Source organism: Alosa sapidissima, chromosome 1 (assembly GCF_018492685.1).
Source record: "Alosa sapidissima isolate fAloSap1 chromosome 1, fAloSap1.pri, whole genome shotgun sequence".
Lineage (NCBI taxonomy): Eukaryota > Metazoa > Chordata > Actinopteri > Clupeiformes > Clupeidae > Alosa > Alosa sapidissima.
The window spans coordinates 21,038,725-21,060,614 of NC_055957.1; the positions used below are offsets into that span (position 1 = coordinate 21,038,725).

At 41.9% G+C, this 21,890-nt stretch overlaps 2 long non-coding RNA genes across 2 annotated transcripts; one reads left to right on the plus strand and one right to left on the minus strand.

The window, feature by feature from the left end:
- Positions 1 to 3,100: 3,100 nt before the first annotated feature.
- LOC121722804 lies at positions 3,101 to 4,137 on the minus strand. Its single transcript, XR_006034888.1, has 2 exons — positions 4,031 to 4,137; positions 3,101 to 3,192 (listed from the first exon to the last, which is right to left on the minus strand). It is a non-coding gene; the product is annotated as an uncharacterized LOC121722804 (long non-coding RNA).
- Positions 4,138 to 6,481: 2,344 nt separating this feature from the next.
- LOC121722815 lies at positions 6,482 to 21,066 on the plus strand. The gene is made up of 3 exons (XR_006034889.1): positions 6,482 to 6,492; positions 11,929 to 11,930; positions 20,785 to 21,066. It is a non-coding gene; the product is annotated as an uncharacterized LOC121722815 (long non-coding RNA).
- The last annotated feature ends 824 nt before the right edge of the window (positions 21,067 to 21,890 follow it).

The following is a 21,890-nucleotide window of genomic DNA, read 5'->3' on the forward strand; positions in this document are numbered from 1 at the left end:
AGCAGCAGCTTGGACATTTCTATATTTTGCTTTCTATTCACGTTCATCTTTTAAGTGTTTAGAATTAAGTCAATATAACACAGCCAATGATACATCACAAAAAGTACCAGGCTATAAAACATACCGACAACTTATATTCAAGCACATATTTTGGTCTCTGCAGCTAATTAGTGTTATGAAAACAATGCATAAATTAATGCATGAGTGTTATTTACTTGAGGTGTTTGTGTTAACTCAACATCAAAATTGTTCTTTCCTCTAATTCTTGGTATAACTTATTGTGACCCTGTTATTACTGCTACTCAGTACCCACGTCAGCATAAAGGCACATTCTTGGAATTTAATATCTTCCGTCCCAAATCTAATTGCCATATCCTAACATTAGAGGTCTTTTTATTTGAACAGGGTTGGCTTATGCTTTTTTTTTTTGCTGGTTGAAGTTTTTATATTTCAGCTATGTCTTTTTGGAAGGTGAAAGGCAAAAATCTACAATTTGCACTTGTTTGCACTGATTGGTTGTGTTTATTTGTTATCCCAAGCAGAGTCTAGAAAAGCCTATATGGAATACTATATTTCTTTAGGAATTTAAAATGATTTTTTTTGTAACACTTTCGGTGCCAACTCTAAGTCAAGGGATTGTCAAGTGCACAAACAACTGCACGTGAAGTGTTGCACCTACTCCTTCACGGCGTGAATTTGCATTGCTGGGTTAAGTTTATGTAAAGCATATGCACTGGGTTGTGCTCAGCTCAGGAAACAATTGCTTGGCAGTGACAGGGGAGTGACGGCTTCTTAAATACAAGATGTCGTTAACAAACACATCCCTCTGAGGCACTGCCTTTAATCACCGGCGCACAAAGGCTGTAGGGAAACACACAGTGTCCAAGCTCCAACCTGCCGCCGAGTGATATTCAAATGATGGGGTGGTGCAGCCACGGCACAAAAAAAAAACAACATCAAAGAATGACTCCTAACTGACAGGAGCTGCTTCCTTCTCTCATCTCCCCCCTCTCTCTCTCTCTCTCTTTTTCTTTTCCTCTCTCTCCTCCCTGCCATCTTGATGGGATGATCTGTAAATCTCTCTCTCTCTCTCTCTCTCTCTGTCTTTCTCTCCCTCACTCTCTCTCTTTAAAGTTTCAAGGTGGAAAGGCACATAAATAGGATCCCTCAACTAAACCAGGTAACCATGACACTGGAGTACAGAGCACGAAGGGTGTGAAATAATCCTAAATTGCCCCATAATAGCTGTCATCGGGGGTAATAGAAAGGGTAATCTCTCAGTTGTCTTCACCTGCCACTTCAGCGCGCATTTCTGCATGATAGGCGACAGGTCCAAAGCGTGCCGAAGCGTCAGAGCTCTGCTGGCGTCTCCTTTGTCCTTCATGGGTTCATATCTGTATAATCACATCATATCCATTCTATATACTGATGGAATTCCAATGATAGTCATTTCTGATGTTGATGCAACTATGGCAAGCCGATTGAGCATTTATTCTGATATCTTGACATCAGGCATAATTGTCATGTACATGTAAGCCATTTTTGTCAACTAGTTAACTAGTGAGCCAGGTTTGTGTGAACTAGTTAACTAGTGAGGGCCAAAATATGCACACTAGTTAACTAGTGGGAGCCAAAAGGCTCACTAGTTAACTAGTGAACACATTTTAGCTTCACTAGTTAACTAGTGAGAGCTGGAAATGTCTACAAGTTAACTAGTAAAGGCCAAAATGCATACCAGTCAGCTAGTTGAAGGCTTTTGGGTCTCACTAGTTAACTAGTGACAGCCAAAAATGTGCACATGTTTACTAGTGAAGGTAAAACACCTCACTAGTTAACTAGTTGCAGTAGGTCAATGTCACTAGTTTACTAGTGAACCATAAATGGCTTACTAGCTAGCTAGGTGATGGCAGTAGGCTCACTAGTTAACTAGTTGATGCATCATTTGTCCAAACTAGTTAACTAGTGAGGTCATAAATGTATACTAGTAAACTAGTTCAAGACAAAATTCACACTAGTCAACTAGCTAACTAGTGAAGGCCAATGTGTCACTAGTTAACTAAAAATATGCATGCCACTAGTTAACTAGTAAGGCCCACAACACCCTCACTACTAAACTAGTGGGTATTTTGGCCTTTACATGTTTACAAGTGACCATTTTGGCATCTCACTAGTTAACTAGTGGGGCTGAAATGGCCTTCACTAGTTAACTAGTGGGCATTTTGGGGCACACTAGTAAACTAGTGACACTTTTTGCCCCTCACTAGTTAACTAGTCGAATGGAAATTGCCATCACTAGTGGGTGTTTTGGTGCACACTAGTAAACTAGTGACAGTTTTTAGACCTCACTAGTTAACTAGTGGGCATTTGTGTCTTCACTAGTTAACTAGTGAGCAGTTCTGCCTTCACTAGTTTACATGTGTGTCACACTGAAGCCACTAGTTTACTAGCTAGAGTTCCTTTGGCCAGTATGTTAACTTGTATGCCACATGCAAACGTTGTGGGTGGGATTTCATGAAATTCTGCACTGTGATTGGTTGTCATGTTCTATTTGGACATAGGGAGCCAATAGAAAGCCTCAATTTCCAGAATTCTCCGCCTCTTAATTAATTCTGCGCCACTAGTTGACTAGTGTGAATTTTGTCTTGAACTAGTTTACTAGTATACATTTATGACCTCACTAGTTAACTAGTTTGGACAAATGATGCATCAACTAGTTAACTAGTGAGCCTACTGCCATCACCTAGCTAGCTAGTAAGCCATTTATGGTTCACTAGTTAACTAGTGACATTGACCTACTGCAACTAGTTAACTAGTGAGGTGTTTTGCCTTCACTAGTAAACATGTGCACATTTTTAGCTGTCACTAGTTAACGAGTGAGACCTAAAAGCCTTCAACTAGCTGACTCCCAGACGGCACACATAAATCTTACCGATGTCGGCAAATCATCGAAAACGACAATGAGCCAATGTTTCAACGACTCATCAAAGCTATGCCCACCCCCGGCTTATACAACCTTTATTTATTTGGGTCGGAACTTGAGATTGCACATTTTAGGCTATACATGATTAGATCTATAAAGACACAAGAAAGATGCCAGAAATATTTTCAATTCATTTTATTGAATGTTTAAAAAAGTCTGAATGATGAAAAAATGCTGTTAGAAAATGTTCCCCCAAAAATCAGGTTCTTCTCCTGCAAGAGACAAAAACAACAATTAATTCACCGCAACACTTTCATCTTTAAAGTCTACCCTTACCGATTGCTGTTAATGAATTTTCATAGATGCAGAGAACCACTACCGAGCTCGGAGAAATAGATTTCAAACCCATTACAACTACCTCAGCTGATATTTCAATCAAGCAGAGCTAATGCCGTTACTTGGCTAGCGCGCTAACGCCGGCCAAAACACGAACTCTGGAAGTGACTAGAGAAAGACTGAAACGTAGCCTACATTTGCTTTGGGAACTTCGGCTGATGCATCTGTGCAAAGGCGTTATGATGACATGACCAGCAGGTTAGCTCAGCCAAGACAGTAACATTAGTTTTAGGTTTAACATATTAGGTTAGGTTTAACATATTTTTCAGTGTTAGCTCAACTAGCTAACGTGAATTAGTTCACAACGAAGTTGTAATTACCCCAAAACAGCTCTTTATAAAGTAATTTACACCAAGTTATGGCTTAGCCTAGCAGGCAAATATATAAACAGTTATACAATTGACACAATGTCTATTTTCTGACAATTTTACATGATTGAATTTACCAACCTGAAAATCGCTGCTCCAGGAGGCTGATCTGACGTGCCTGGCTGCCTGCTACACACGCAAAAAAAGAACAGATAGAGTGGGATCTGCGTTGGGTAGTAGGAACGATCAAAAGCCAACATGGAAGCTGGGGTAAAAAAAAAACAGATAGCGGGATCTGCTTTGGGTAGTAGGAACGATCAAAAGCCAACATACATGGAAGCTGGGGTTAAAAAAACAGATAGCAGGATCTGCTTTGGATAGTAGGAACAATCAAAAGCCAACATACATGGAAGCGACTTCAGGCCGATACCCCTGCGACATTATTATATGGGAGGATTCCATGCTGATCTGAAATCGACATCGGGCAGATGTATGTGTGCTGTCTGGGCTGGTATGCATTTTGGCCTTTACTAGTTAACTAGTGGACATTTCTCGCTCTTACTAGTTAACTAGTGAAGCTAAAATGTGTTCACTAGTTAACTAGTGGGCATTTATGCTGTCACTAATTAACTAGTGTGCACAAACATGGCTCACTAGTTAACTAGTTGACAAAAATGGCTTGCATGTTGGCCTGATATCAAGATATCAGAATAAATGCTCAAGCGGCTGGCCAAATTACATAGAAGTTAACAAGTGAGAATTTGACATTCAGTAGTCAGCTATTAAACATTTTTGTACCTTACTAGTTGACTAGTAAAATATAGAAGTCTTTAAACTAGTTAACAAGTGCACATTTCAATGTCCACTAGTTAACTAGTGAACATGCTGAGCATTACTAGTTAACTAGTAAGATATGAAACATATGAACTAGTTAACTAGAGATAATTTGGGCCTTACTAGATAACTAATGGGCATTTTGGCTGTCACTAATTAACTAGTTCACACAGAAATGGCTCACTAGTTAACTAGTGGGCAGAAATGGCTTGCACATGACAATTATGCCTGATATCAAGATATCTGAATAAATGCTCAATCGGCTTGCCATATGCAACCATACTCATGTCATGTCGGTCAACCAAACGTTTGCTCTGTGTGTGTTGCTAATTATAATCGTCTGTGTAATTTGGTGCAGTGAGAAGAAAGCTCGGCCTACAGGGTTGCCAGATTTTGGGCGGTTTTGCAATCTATTTTGCGGGCAAAAATGGGTTTGGGCGGGTGTATAAAAATTGGGCTAGTTTCGGATCAGTTCGGCGGGTTTTTGTAGCCGAAACAAAGGCACTTCAGACCCTTCTTCCAGCGACCGTCTCTGGTCAGCAGGCAGCAGTCTCTCACTCACTCACACACCCTCTGGCTGACGTGCCCCCCTAAACTCACAACAGACACTCTCAGCTCACGTCACCTTATGTATCGAAACATGCATTCTAGCCATATAAATGGCATAGTGCATGGTATTTCCATAACCGCGAGATATGCGCTTCACAATGACCGCAATTACTTGTTAGATATTAACAGCAGACAGTAAAGCCCAGCAGTAATGTATCCAAATTAACACATATTTCAAGTACCATTCATGATGTTGTCAAATATTGAAGTTGTGGGAAGTTTAAGCTGTATGTTTCTTTCGTCCCCCATGTCGTTTCATTTATCCCGGTCTGGAGGGACGAATGAAACAAAACGCATGTTCGATTTCTCCTTAAATAAATCCTGAATGGTTTTGTTCAGAGCTGAAAATGCAACTGTATTTGACAGAGGACCGATGTAGTTTGCTTGTGACAAAATATTAGCTTTCAGTGTTTTACGATGTCTTTGTAAATTACGTTTAATTAAAAAGTGTTTCAGTCCGGTTCTCCCCTACTCTGGCGCAGACCGCCATTCAAACACACAGCTCGCGGGGTTTTCAAACTTAGCTAGCTGACTGACAATGTCAATATGCCAAAGTGGGCAAAGAGCATTTTGTCATTACAGTCAATCTCTTCATGAGTGTGAACACTGCTGAAAGATTACCTACGAGACAGGATGGACTTACCCCTTCTTTCAGGGTTGATGGATGTGCGCAGGTCTTGCGCGAATGGCTTGACATATAGGACTACGGCCCACGTTCCGTCCAGCCCGACAGTTGTTGAGGAAGTTTGACAAAGCCTAGGCCTACTAGAACTTTTTAATTATTTTTAGGCCTAATAACAATTGCTCAAAGCGATTTTCACGAAGGGCCTATGTTTTTTGTGTAGAGATGGCCCATGCATGAACGTTCTGCTTCTGCAAAGAGCGCACTGACACCCCTGTTCGTTCAACGCGACTTTCATGAAAACTAGGATTAACTGCCTGTCAGGTAGGCCTACTAATTGTTCTAAATTACAGGTGTCAAACTCAAGTTTGCCTTTAGCCTATATCTGGCGTATGAAAATATTTTTTGCGTGTAGTTGCCATGCATGGACGCACTGCTTCTGCAAAGAGCGCACTGACACTGTCCTAAATAGCCTATTCAGCGCGATTTTCATGAAAACTCTAGGCCTAACTGCCTGTCTCAGGGAATATATAGCGCCTAGGTAGGCTATTAATTAATTGTTCTAAATCACAGGTGTCAGACTCAAGTTTAACTCAAGCCTTTAGCCTACATTTGGGGTAGGCCTATGAAAATATTTTTTGTGTAGCCTACAGTTGGCCCACCAGTTATGAACGCACTGCCTCTGCAAAGAGTCGACACCCCTGTTCTATAATCAATGCGATTTTCATCTAATGTTATACATGAATATGCATGTGTCATGTTGCTATTATAAATAATTGAAATGTTGTGCATTAGGCTATTTTGTATGTTCATATATCCACTCAATGTTTTATGTTAGGCTAGCCTACGGAATGCTTTTGTTCCAAGCGTCTATTGACACTAAACAGACAGATTAATAGTCTATGTTTAGCCTATTGCATTCTTTTCCGTAACATAAGCTTATAGAATAATAGTCTGACGTCCGTGTAGCCTACTTTTGCGTTCATTTGATTGAATATTGTTTCTGAAATTGGATAGGCTAAGTCGAAAAATGGGTCATTTTAAAGCTTGTTAATGATTTCAATGTGTTTAAATGAGAAACAAGCAAAAGCAAATTTGGGCGGTTTTTTGTGCATTCTCGCGGTTTTTGACGAGGTTTTGGGCTGGAAAACCTTGCTGGCATCTGGCAACACTGTCGGCCTAAGTGGTTTCAACCCAATTGGCCTTTCTTCCTGGTGGTGCATTTTTTGTGCATTTGTCAGAGAATTGGACACTGGACAATTCAGTGTGCTTTCATATAAAAACAAAAAACATTATTGCACATTTGAGGGTTAAAAGAGCTCTGTTTGGAGAATTTGGAGCACACAACAGAGATGTTGGTTTTAGTGTGTATGTCTTAGTCTTGTGTTTTTGTTTGTGTGTGTGTGTGTGTGTCTGTGTGTGTGTATGTGAGTGAGAAGGAGGCCGAGAGAGTGTTTGTTTTGTGCATATGTACACGCACCAATGAAGAGCTTGGCAAGAGGGTAGGAGTGATGGTGAGGAGAGGGCGGTCATATTGGGATGACAGGTGATCCTTTCATCTTCACTGTGAGCGTGTGTGCGCAGGTACACACGGAGGACAAACACAGCTTCGGAGCCTTTCAAGATCTAAGTGGAATGATTTCTGTCAGTGGTAAGGATGATTGCACATGTTTGCGGAGTGTGATTTGTTAGGACTTTTTTTTTAGCTTTCCCATTTTGGTTCCATTTGATGTTCCTGTTAAATGCTATGATTAAATCCAATATTTTTTACTTATTACTTACAGGCAACATAAACATTTATTCGTTCATACACATCTTGTTATTTTTCTGCCTCCTGTTGCTTTTACAGAATTTCTAGTATTAGCCTGGGTGTCATTCCGAACTTAGTCCCGCCCACAATATTTGAGGTCGGGAAGTTCGGTCTGGCATTGCTCCATTGTGGAGCAAGTATGCTCGCCCTAGATCAGGCGGACCAATCAAATCGGGCTTTACGATGATGGATAGGTGAGCAACAGCGCCTGGTCTATCACGTCATCTGAGCACGCTTAGATTAGGCTTATGTTTGAAACAAAAACACTGTGGCTAGAAAGATACATGGCTTTTAAGACCCCATATGGAAAATGCATATTATTTAATGAGGTTTTATCACTGAAAACGATTATTTCTGAAAACTTTGGCCAAAGTTGAGATGTGGGAAAACTTGTGGTTTCACTTTCATCAAGGGAAAACAGCGCTGTTGCATTGCGACATGTTTCCTCGTTCGTTTGAAATCTCTGATTGACCACCTGACCACCTCCCAGCTGTTTAACATGTTTGTAGCATATCAGTGTTCAACAGAATTATTTTTTAAAACGGTGGGGATATAGGCTATCCGTTTTTTCCTAATAGCCTACCCTACTACGTATCTCTTAGTTTTCGCTAATAAGTGTTGTAGGCTAGGAGTTATTGACAGCACTAACTTTTACAAAAGACCAGAAAACAATGTTAAGGCATTTGTGGAGAAGGATGGTTCGTGTGTTTTTTTCCTACACCTCATGGTAAGCTATTTCGTTGCTCTGATTGGTTAGGTCTATCCAATTGAGTGCAGAGGCATTCCCCCCCTGTATCGGTTGAAACACGCCCCATAATTATGTCCCAATGGAGCAGTATCAGACTCATATTCTGACTAGAATTGAGTATGACTACGTCAGGCTAGTAAACTACTGTATGCTCTCAATGCCACACTGACACACATCATCACAGCTGTACATTACATCTGTTCAATTCTCACATAGCATACATCAAAACAATTATTGACAGCAACAGAGAAACAATATTTACACATTACCCACACTAGATAATTCAGGAAATCACACAATGCTACAATGTGGCTGTACCTCTATAAGAATTTACCAGGTGCAGTATGCTAACAGCGTTTTATATGTTGTATATTACAGTCCATTGCATCTACTGGAGCAATATAACTCATTGGAAAACACTCGTGACTTTGTGACAAGCTGTCGTGCTCCGCTGCAAACTTCATTTCTGACCTTAAAGATGTGCAGTGATAGCTTGCAGTACTTGTTTATACCCATAACGTTTGCAATGCATGAGCTTTGTATGATGAATGTGCCTTATTACGGTCGGCTCTCGCTCATATTTGTGAGCTGCACAGGGTGGGGGTGCGGAGCGTCATGCTCCAGTTGATCAGTCTGAAGGCGTCTGTTAGGGGACCCAAACTCTGCCTCTGTTCACACACAGAGAATATTGGGTCATCATGAGGGACGTCTCTCGCTGCCACATCGCAAAACCATTCAATTTAATGCTTTAGCAGACACAACTGGGCCTGCTGTCAGCTCCCTGCCCGTCTCACACCAACTTCTCAGAGTTGGACATGTCTGTGCTCTCTCTGAAGAGGCTATTTGATGTTGCCACAATCAAGGACTTTTCAATGGAGATATGGCATCAGTGGGAAGAAGAGTTGAGTCTGACCTTAGAAATAATGACTTTTGCAACGAAGGCCGTCTGTTTGAGCAGCTCATTACAAGGAAATGAATCACACGCTTGAAGCCTCCATGGGTGCTTACCAGTCCTGTATCAGCCTGCACCTGATGATGAGACAGTCAGTGGCTGCACTCCTTAAGTTATCTACATCTAACACAATGCAAGCAGCATTTGTCCTGCAGCTCTGCCAGTTGTACTGTACATAACCTCTAGTCTATGGTCCTTCTCTCCCCACAGTTTCCTTTTTTTTTTACAATTCATTCGCCTGTAGCAATGTCCACAGATTGTCCTGAAATCCATTTGTTTTAGGCCTTGTTATAGAAACAGACATAATGGCATCTCCATCTCTTGCATTAGTGTCATGCCCATAAGGCTGGAGGCCCTCTGTCCAGTCTAGCCCCTTCTAGCCCAGCCCAGCCCCCATCTCATACACCTTGGCCTCAGGTCTCCAGGCTGGCTGTTGTTTTCACCACCAGTGATGGTGGCTACCCTCTTTTATTTCAATTTACAGTATGGCCATGGACTGGAAAATGGAGATGGGGGGGTGGGGGTGAAGAGGAGTTTCGCCCATTCACTGAACCCCAGCCACCACTTAAGCCCTTACCCTTGCAGCAGACCCCTACCCCACTTCCACCCCCACCCCAGCCACCACCATGACCATGCCAGCTCTTTTTCTGCTTGGTTATTGGAGCTGAATGTGATTCAATCAGAGCAGCTGATGAAGAAAACACTTTTATTGTGAAAGGAAAGAGAAAGGGGGTGGGGGGTGGAGGTTGGACCTGGGGGTGGGGGATGGGGGTATTGCTCTTCCCTTGTTTCCTGGCTTCTTTCTTTGCCTTTTGTCTTTACAGCAGACTATAGTCTTTAAATAAATTCAAGTTTCCTCAAACTTGACTCAGTGGTTGGCAATGTGAGAAAATGTCAAAACATCACTTTGCTTCACAAATAAAAAAAAAAAAAAAAGCGAGACAGCTGTTTACTTACATGAAATAAAGGTCACTGAGGATGTTTCTTGCAGTCAGTTCTACAAGCAGTGAGGCAATAAAAAGCTGTGTTTGTGTGCACCCTCCAGAGGGCTGCTCCTGAGAAAGGAACACACTGGGCTCTTCACTGAAGAGTCTTCAGAGAGAGCATATATTCCATCTTGTCTTGCAATGACAGAATTGACATTTAATATATTGCCCATACAAGACAGTCAAACACTAATAAATTACATATGTTTTCAGAGGAACAGGCTGTCCTTGCTAAAAAGCTGCATTAATCCATGGTGTTACTATGTTTTATCGTAGCAGTCCATTCTGAGAGGTACATAGATAAACACGCAAAAATGTAAGCAGCATGTCCATAATTCCACAAATGCAAGAAATTTCTCCCACTACAGGCAAGTCATTTAACATTGTGCATCCACCTGGCTCTCATGCTGATTGAAGCTGCTACTGTATTTTCTGAGGAGAAACAGGAAGTAAAGAGCTGCAGACTTACAGGAGGGAGCCATAACTGGATTGGCCTCCCCTGCAGAGCCCATTTGTGTCTCCACTGCAGGCAGCTCTGCTCCGTAAATACTATGTTTTGTTGAACTCTCTCATAGCTTAACTTTGTCACAGCCTTTTAAATCCCACTGGCGTTGGTACAGGAAATCAAGGAAAAAGCTCCCACAATATGATTTAGTCAGACACAAAATGTAACTCTACGACAGGAGGGATGGGATAGAATTGTTAAGCTGGTAATATTGATTGTTGCTTTTCTTCATTCCCAGCTGTACTGTACATGAAATTAATTTAGCACCACATGACTTGAATCACTACTACACTATTCTGATGAGCACCCTGGAAAACGGTAAACAAAACAGGGCTCTGGATGGGCTATGGCTTACACATATTTTGCTCTATATCAGCATCTGCGAGAGTCATAATATGGACCAAGACAAGATTCATATCTTCAATTTCTGATGTCATATTTATCGGTATATGTACTGTATCTGTCGGTGCGTACATGGAAGGATGTTTGTCTGTGTGGATTTGTTTAACGATCAGTTTCATCCAATAACACACACAACTCCTAGTGTAGTCAAGGACACAGTCACAGCACAGATGTGTTGTAATTCATTTAGCAAGAATCATGATGTTTATACCCTGTTACCCCCCCACCCCATCTCTCTCTTTTTCTCTCGCTCCTACTCTTTCTACTAATGCTTTGACTATGGTATGTACTATGTCAAGGGAGGACTGTTTCATCATGGTGTTTATTTGAAACACAGACATGATCAGGGCAACCATGTATCACACAAAGTAATGAACCTTCAAACTTGTCAAGTCTTAAACAATTCATAAAATAATGCATAGGCCTATATGTATGACGCATGAAAGTAATCAAAGTGATTATTAATGACTTGAGTGAGTGATAGTAATTCATGATAATCAATGATGTCTGAATCTGAATAATATTAGCAATACACAATCAACAATGTCAACAATATTCTTATCCTAGAACACAGAGGGGGTTAGGGAGATGCCAGTTGCATCAGGCTTTGTTAGTTCGTGCGATGTGCATTAAAGGTGCCATGTGTAAGAATTGAGGTAAAAATATCCAAAAAAATGAGCTACACGCATCAAAAGAATGAGAAGAAATAAGGGCGATGATGTAATTAAAAAAATGACAAGGTATAGTGCTGCAGAGATATCAACCTGAATTAGCATCCTAAATTACTAGCCACAGACCGACAGGTGTATACTCTTTGGTTCAAGTACGCCCACAAGCCGTGCAATTGCTTTCTGCAATTATTCGTGTATTGCAGTTTGGCTGGCGGTTATGTTGCCCGCATACCGCCTCCCATGGCAGAAACTGGTATTATGACACCTGTCGGGCTGTGGCTAGTAATTTAGCATGCTAATACCTCAATTCTTACACATGGCACCTTTAAAAACCTTGGGAAACATATGCAGAAGAAAGTGAACAAAATTATTTGTTCCAACACACAAACACACACGCACACACACCTACCTTTACATTAGCACACTGTATGTGATTAATCATAAGTGTGGGATGAATATGAACTATCTGAGAAAATGTAGATTCAAGCAGAAGTTGCATTGCTAGGCAGAAGTTTCCCCCCAATTTCTGTGAGAGTACAGCTCTTAATCTTGAAGCGTCATCTGACTTTTACTTGGAACAATGTACTCGGTGGCACAGATGTAGTGCTCTGCTCTGCTGAGAGAGAGAGAGAGAGAGAGAGAGAGATAGAGAGACAGAGAGAGAGCACCCTTCATTAAGTGGGCACACGCCATGCGCCTCGTCTTTGAGGTCTACCCACTTATCCAGACGCAGCGTAACCTTGCCTCCACCCAGCACTCAAAGGTTCTCATCAGTATCATCAGTCACCAACCCTCTGGTGGCCTCTGGTACCCCCCGAGATTCTGATCTCTCTCTCTCTCTCTCTCTCTCTCTCCCTCTTCCTGGGTCCTCTGTAAGATCCAGACTCACCAGGGCCTTGTTACTCTTCTCTCTCCCACGCCTCCATTTCTTTATTTATGAAGCACTCTGAAATACCATCCTCGTGCATCAAAGCCTTTTGTCAGCATTTCTCTGCACTTTTTGTTCTGTAGCTCGACTTGCCAATGCTATCTAATGGAAACTTTTAGTCTGCGTTGTAATAAGATGAAAAGAAAGGAAGAATTAAGCAAAATATCTGACACTGAGAGCAGGTACGCTTGAGCCAGAATTGTTATAAATTGCATACTCCATTATGGGGAAGCCAAGGCACATTTTAACCAAAGGTCTAAAGCCATCTATACTGGCTAATGTAATTGCTCTCTAGCTCTAAATCTCATTTTCATCTGTCAGCTAACTTGGACTAGATGATATTCCTTTAATAAGTCAGAGAGGAACTATTAGCAGAGAGGAACTATTAGCTGTGGATAGACATCCAAAATGATACTGCTGGCAAAAATTGGTTCAAATGAAACTAACCATACAATGGCCTTTGGATCAGTCATAATGGACAGGAGGTGAACAGTTGAATTTGTGATTTTAAATTAGCTATATTACTTTTGGTGGATTCTTTTATCCAAAGCTTACAGGTCCTACAAACAGGTGCCTCAGAAAAACAAGTGCTGGGAAACTTCCAGATTCACTTGCTTCCAGCAGCCAGCTAGATAGCTCTAAGGAGCTGAAGGAGTTGTGATAAGCAGATGCATAAAACAGTGGAGCTCAGACACAATGCACACGAGGAATGGAGGGAGATAGGAATGTGTCTAATAGTTCTCTTTGATAGCTTATGCAAATGTCTTGCATAAGTATGCTCTTGGTATGAATACCTTGTTAACAAGAGAAGGAAGAAAAACATTGCTCCTCCCTCTGAGTTCTGTGCTTGCGAGCTGACCATAATTAACTACAGTGGGGTCCACATCAGCTCTAGATTGCAAGGAAAACTGATTACCTCGCCAGATCAATTCATGTGTCCCTTCAATTAATGCGGGGCGAGCTAATAGCCGGCTGACGGTATCTCCGCACACATTCTTCAATCTGGTTTAATTAAAAGAATGAGCCTCTGACCGCTTCCCTGGCACCATAAGTCACCGGTGAACACAGGAGAGCTGTGATATCCGGTGGCCCTCGACATGTTTAACATGGATTAATGGCCACCTAAGAACACACACGGGCTATGTGACACCACAAATCAGACCAGGAGGGCCATCGGAGAGGATATCTGTGTCCGGTGGGAGGACACACCAAAAAGGCAGAGGGAATTGGCCTCCTGATTTCTTTTAAAAGACCAACAAGGATGAATGGCTCATGGCTAATTTAGTCAAGAGGAGATTACCCTAAAATGATGTCACATAGCAGGAGTCATGGCATCAATGAGCATAAGAAGCTGAGGATGCAGTTTCATATAAGCCATATTTCTCCTTATTTCTTGCAGGACGAAGATCCTCTTGAGATGATTTGAGATGCAAACATTGAAAATGTCCAAACATATTTACTACTGGGGAATAAATAAATGTATCTTTGGAAATAGAAAATTAAAGTATTAAATACTTGAGCGGACAAGTGTGTGTGTGTGTGTGTGTGTTCTGTGTTAGGGCCTATTTGCCGTGAACATGGCTGATTGGCAGAGAATATGAAATGCCTCAGCATTTTGAAGTCAGGGCGGTGGGCAGAAGAGTCCCAAATCTTAACACCTTTTCTCTGGAAAAAAGTCAGGCAATCAGGGATTATATTCCACCTGAAATGTGTGACACACACACACACACACACACAGAGAGAGAGAGAAAGAGACACACACACAGAAATCTATAGGGAGGGAAACAGAAAGTATTTGGCAAGGCCACCAATGGCGCATGAGTATGAGATAAGGCTGGAGGATATTATTTCACAGCTCTTGCCTGATATACAGCCTGAGGTTATCACCCATAATTCAGAGTCCAGCTTGCGGCATATTCAATAAAATGCTTGAGAATCACACAGATAGAAATGGCATCCTGACAGGCTCAGGTCAATTCTCCAGTGCAGTCATGATGATGACATTTCTCCTGTTTCCAGACATGTCCACAAATGTGTTTGAAAACCCCCTGACATGTGGACACACACACACACGGACACACGCACAGGCACCCACACACACACACACACACACACACACACACAGACAGAGAGAGAGAGAGAGACACACACACACGCACAGGCACCCACCCACACACACACACACACACACAGAGAGTTAGGTTTCAATCTTCATCTCTTATCAGCAAGCATTTCTGGTGAGGAACATTTTAACCTTGTCAGGCGGGATGCAGGGGTGTGCTGCTATCTGATGACATTTCAATGATGATATTCTTGTGTAACGCTTTACATAAAGATTGCTGGATTTTTCAAATTGTTGAATCGTTACATTTGTGAGAAAATAGTGAATAGTTAACTAGATATACATGTATTGATTACTGACTGGTATACAAGTGCTTGCATAGCTAAATATGAAGTAGAGTGCAAAGTTGTAATCCTTTTACAAATAATATTTAATAGAAAATATTCATTTAAATAATACTGTGCATACATGCCACTCTCCCGATGTTAATGAATCATTTGCACGTGCAATGTGACGCTAAGGACATTTCTTATCAATCTGTAAATGTCATATACACCGCAAAAGGGCAGAATCAGAACATGCTTTTAAAATATGATCCGGTACAACTTGTAAAATAATGTAATACTGAAGGAAACTGTGCGCCACTGTAGCAAGGCAACTCACTGCTCCGGGTTAGTGTGTGCTTCACCTCACTGTGTGTTCACTGTGTGCTCTGTGTGTTCACTAATTCACGGATGGGATAAATTCAGAGACCAAATTTCTTGTATATGCAAGTATACTTGGCCTATAAACCTGATTTACATTTACATTACATTAATAAGACCATCTAAAATGTGTCAGACAACAAATAAGAAACAATACACCCTCACAACTTAATAAATAAATAACGACTTTGGCTGCATACACATTTAATGCAGTAAACTGAGATGTAAGGACTGCGTGTCAGACTGATGGCTGCCTAAGACTGTGGAGGCAGCTGGGCGGAGCCAGAAATCAGCACTAAACAGCTGGTCCCTGCAGCTGGGTGGAGGTGAGGTACTTAAAGCTGCAGTTGGCAAGATTTTTTTGATCATATTCACTGAAACCGACACTATGCTCTGACAGAACAACATAAATCAGCCGGTTTTAGAAAAAAACCTGCACTTCTATCTCCACCTAGAGCCTGTTATTTGTTTTGTAAAAATCCACAGCTCCCGGTTCTTCTGGTCCAATCAGAGCAGGGCTGGGTGAGATCTGACTGTCAATCACAGTCTGGTGCAGTCTGGTGCACACTGACGAGCACAAACTCGATGAGAGGGTGCTCGGTGGTTGTGGGGGAGGGGCATGAGAGTTGTAAATATTAAAAATTTTGGCTAAGTCCCCTCAATCTGTCAGACTTGCCAACTGCAGCTTTAAACATGGTCATCAGCTGCTTTCATGGCTTACTGCTGAAGTGAACAACATGAGTTAAGAAAAGCTCTCACATCTCCTCAGGTTGTTACACGGTTGAAACAAAGCTCTACTGACAAGGCTACCGTGACCATAAACATACACCTTGTATTTCACTTCTCTCCGAGTAAATTATAAAACTATATATCCAGGATTTTGCTGGGCAAATTGCCAAATGTTGAACACTGAAGAACTGAAGAATACAAAACAGAAAGGATGAAAAGGCACAAGCATGGTCGACCAGAGGGAGTTCATTGAACAATGTGTGTGTGTGTGTGTGTGTGTGTGTGTGCGCGCGTGTGTGTATAATGACAGGTGGGTGTTTAATAACAGGAAGTCAGTTGCAAATAAATATAAGAGCAGGAGAACAGTGTAACATGCAGATGGTTTGTGTGGGTTATTCAGAGCAACAAAAACATAATGTGCTTGTCACAGTCACAGTTACTACAGAAACCTCACTGAAGCACTACAAAGAAAAACTTTCCAGGCTACTGGCAGAAAAGCATCTGCACACAAAAGGTTTTTGGGTTCACCATGTCCTGCACTTCGGATGCGCAAACTGTCTTCTGTCTCTTAAACTTTCTAGACTGAACTAACTGAAATTAGGACAACCATAACCACACTGCAAATATCCCAAATGAAGTTGAGCTGTCATTCTTACCGAATATGACGGTAAAAAATGAACACTCATCATTTAACACTGCCCCCCCCCCCCCCACCACCACCACCCATTAGCTCTGACCCCTCATCTGCATGTTTTTAACTGTACATTTTAGCCCATGCCCCAGAGACATGCTGTCCTTCAAACTTATCAAGGGGCAGGCCAGTTGCAAGCATGGTAATTAAAAGTCAGCCTCATGTCTGGGGAGAGATAAGTGTACTGCGAGCGAGGCGGAGAGCGTGGGGCGCGGGATAATGAGGGGTTGGGGACTGCTGGGCTGCTTTTAATCAGGGGGACTTTCACAGCTAATTGGAGATGAGCTGAACTGGCTCAACCAGGAGCATCCCATCGACGCTCTGTGGCTCATCCTCCCTCAGGACACCCGAGGACGACACACAGCCCCCCCTCCCCGACACACACACACACACACACACACACCCTGACACCCCCATCCCCAGCACCCGTGTCACTTCTTCTATCTTAATTGTCATATTGAGTTATGCTAATGTTGGTTTTCTTTTTTGCTCGTGTGAGGTGCTGCCCTCTTTGCTCCCCATCTTCAGCCACCATCTCTTCTGGCTGATTTAAGCCGTGTTTCAGTGCATTCAAAGCTGGTGGCAAACACACAACGCAGCAGCAATAAAAAACAAAAAACATTCTCATTTACCTTGATGACAGAGAACAAAAACACAGAGCAGAGGTTAGAGTCGATTAGCTCTAATGAGTCAGGCTCAGAGGGATAATACGCAAAACGCCGAAAACAAACAACCACGCCGGCCAGCCGCGCACAAGACTAGCTGCTGGGTCCAGACTTGTTACTTCCGCGCATTTGGCCAGTCTTTCAGAGGCTGGTGTGGTTTTTGATGGTGTGATCGAAAAAACGTGGCGCTGTTCCATGAATGTCAAAACATTTCAGGCTGATGACTCATGAGTGTGGAACACCGTTCTGAACACTGCCCAAATGGTGGAGCCCCCTTTTGCGAGACTGGTGAAATATTTAGTCCACCTCATCTACCAGGTCTGCAGACACGGCCTGGGCTCTAAAGATTGGTCTGTGGATCACCTTGCCTCAGGACTGACAAATAAGCATCCCCCTTATTATTCTGACAAATGTCCTTTGTCATTTCTGTGATGTGTGCTGGTCCTGAAGGCCAGCCGAGATGGATAGCATTTGAAAAGAGACGTCTGCATAGCTACACATCATGGGGGTTATGGTTGGCAGGGACAGATTGGATTAACTCAATGTGCAATACCGGAGTTTTTTTTTTTTAAAGGAAAAAGTTGTTGATTTAAATATTCAAACGAGAAAACAAACCCATATAAACAAAAACACCTAAATGTAACAATGTGTGAGATGTTTCCACACTAGAGGGATTTCCCATCAATTTTAGGCACATATTTCAGGAATTATTTTTCACTGGTATGTTTTTCTTGCAGACAAGTGCACATAAATATTTTAGGCTGGAATGAAAGCAAACAAGTGCACATGCTGTGTGCTGGCTTTCACACACTAAGACGCTCTTTTAAGAAAGTCTGTTTCGTCTGTCCCTGTTCAAAGTCTCAGTTCGTGTTTCAGCGTCGCCATGGTGTCATCCTGATACTCTTCTCTCCTCCCAATTTACCCATCTGCCTACTTATGCTGATGATTTTATTCCCAATTGGTGTGCTTGATCAGAGTTGAGATGATTGATGTGGCATTTAACACAATGTCTACGCAGATGTGTAATCGTTGTCAAAGGCTCAAATAGTGCCCCAGTCTTGCTTTATAGTGCAGCTTTCTGCACTTTGAGACTGATGGCTAATTTGCTCATGTCAGTGTATTCACCACAGCTATGGCTAATTCCAGTTTGTCACACTGCATGCTTATTGGTTGGATATTTTTTCACTGCATACATTGAATTAACTGCAGGTGTGCTCTTTGAGCTGCGTGATATAAGAAGTTTTGGCCTCTACTAATTTGCAGAATTGGTTTGTTGTGTGACTCAGGTAAAGTATAACGCAATAATATATGGCATGTTGTTTTGTGACAAATATCAATAATAAGGAAAAGATAATAGGAAACAACATCAATAAAATACAGTATGAGAAATAAATAACAAGAAAACTGTTTTCGTCTTTATGTTTTTGTCCCTTTGTGTGTAAGGTAAACTAACTGTGTGGCTGATCCCCACAGTTTATTGGCCATATAGCTGACCTTGGGCTCTGAGTGAAGCCTGCTGCGGAAGATGGACACAGCGTCTCGTCTCGTCCTTCATCATCAGCCTTCTCCAACAGCCAGCCGATGCCTCTCTAATGGCCCCAGATCTGACCCAAGGGGATGTTTAGAAAGACTGTTGTGAGACTAACCGCCTTCTCCTTCACAGTTCATTGGCTTGCAGGCCACTATACGAATTTGATTTCGTACAAAAATGCCAAATGACAAACACCATAGAATCTGTGATTGCCTTTTATTTAAAGGAAAATTCCGGTATTTAGCACTTTGAGGGCCAGATGTACTAACACTTTTGCGCCCACTTCAGGCGTATTTGTTTCGCAACGTGCGTGTAAAATCATTGCGAGGTATGTACAAACAGGCCGCAAACAGCGCAAACTGCCTGTCGCGGGAGCTGAAAGTGGCAGATTGCGTTTTTAATGTCATGCATATGCATTCATGGGAGGATCCAGGGGAAAGTGGGAGGGGAAGAGACCAACATTTTTTAACAATTGGTCCTGTCTCGACCTTTCTGACTCGTTTTGAATCGCCTTTGACTACTCAGAGTGGTTGCCAACAGGCATACTATAGTAGGCTACTCAAACATGTCCTAAAACAACCCTTAACGTTCGTTTTCAAAACTGTGCAACTCACCGAGTGGTTAGTGGTGTTCATTGATGTTCCAAAACAAGTAGCGTAGCGAAATACAGTTTCTGTTGTGTTTTATTTGGCATTTTGTAAAATCCCATTGATTTCTGTTGGAAGACTCATTGCACGTTGATATTACTGCGCCACCGTCTATGCTTCAGGTTCAAATATTGAGCGGAAGTTTATACGCGGTTGTAAGGTGTCTGAATAAATAGTTCCACAATAGGCCTAGCAAATAAGACGGCTGGAAATCATCCATTGCGCCGATATATTTGCTTTTAATAATAATAATGAACACCACTAACCACTCAGTGAGTTGCACAGTTTTGAAAACGAACGTTAAAGGTAATTCCGGAGCAAAATGACCCTAGGGGTTAATAACACATGTGTACCGAGTTCGACCGTTCACTGGGATTTGTTTTCATGCTAGTCGAATGTGAACAGTTTTATTGCAAACCTCTAATTAGCGTTTGACGCTCGCCTTCGGGGCACACGTACAGTAAAAAGACATCGCTATTTCTATACCACTAACAAGGCTCAAAATAGCACCACACTTACACAGTAGCATAATGAGGGTCTCTACATGTAAACTGAAGCATTGAGAACTTTGTAAGTGTACAGGCAGTTTATTAAAAAGAAACACATTACCGTTCACGTCTGGTTCACACAGACAGGCGATGTGAACTAAAATCAAACATAATTTGCTCAATATAGGCCTATCAGAAATAATAGCTCTGATGTAACATAACTTGTATAGTGTACTTACTTAGTGGATGTCCATCTGGTCCCTCTGGTATGGATCGCCGCCTCCAATTTCTTTTTGGGACATGGAAAAACGTTTCAACTACAGCCCTGTTTATCAATGAGGGTATCTTCAGACTCTACAAAACACTGTGTCTCTTGGGGGTCGCGACGCAACAGGTCCCACTCCATGTAACACAGGCACTCCTCTTCGATGGCCATAGCTTCACAATGTCCGCAGGTAGCCTACACCACCAGTTTCTAGAAGTGCGAGGCTGTGTGCGGCATTGACTACAGGTAGCTCTCTCTCTCATAGCCCTTTCACGGAGCTCCCGCAACTCTTCGTTGGTATATAAGATAAGGATGTCCAATAAGGGTTAATCCTCGATGTCTTCAAATTCGTTCAAATAACCTGCCATCTCTTATGTCTCCTGTTGCGTTCAGTGCTTCTCTTTAGCACAGTCCTTTCTTTCGGCAACAACGTTTCACGCAAGATTCACTTCACATCCCAGAGTTCTGTTTTCCCAAGGCGCCTGCCTGTATGTGAACCAGACGTGAACGGTAATGTATTTCTTTTTAATAAACTGCTTGTACACTTACAAAGATCTCAATGCTTCGGTTTACATGTAGAGACCCTCATTATGCTACTGTGTAAGTGTGGTGCTATTTTGAGCCTTGGTATAGAAATAGTGATTTCTTTCTACTGTACGTGTGCCCCGAAGGCAAGCGTTAAACGCTAATTAGCGGTTTGCAATAAAACTGGTCACATTCGACTAGCATGAAAACAAATCCCAGCCAACGGTCGAACTCGGTACACATGTGTTATTAACCCCTAGGTTTATTTTGCGCCGGAATTGTCCTTTAAGGGTTGTTTTAGGACATGTTTGAATAGCCTACAGTATGCCTGTTGACAGCCACTCTGAGCAGTCAAAGGCGATTCAAAACGAGTCAGAAAAGTCGAGACAGGACAAATCGTCAAAATGTCGGTGTCCACCACTAGTTCATCCAAAACAAACCAGAAAAGGGACTCAAAGTGCTAAAAAACGTAATTTTCCTTTAAGGTTGAACCTCATATAATCTGTAAGTGTCCTGGGTCTGATCATGCATGTCTTGGGTACAGTGATGCCAGTAACGCGTTACTTAGTCTATGTTGACCACTTTTTTCGGTAATGAGTAATCTAACGCGCTACTATTTACAAACCAGTAATCAGATTAAAGTTACTTATCTAAGTCACTGTGCGTTACTATTTTTGTCATTTTCCTTAGTAAAAAGATATATTCTTTGCTTTCTTCTTGTCTCTGGGATTAACATCATGTAGGCTATGCTCACGTTTTCAGCATGAGGACAACTCACGTGTAAAACCATGCAGTGACACAAATGTAAACAACAATGGAGGGAGGAGAGAGATGCACATTTTATCTATACAGCCATTATTTTGAGTTTGTGTCAGCTAAACATGACAACATT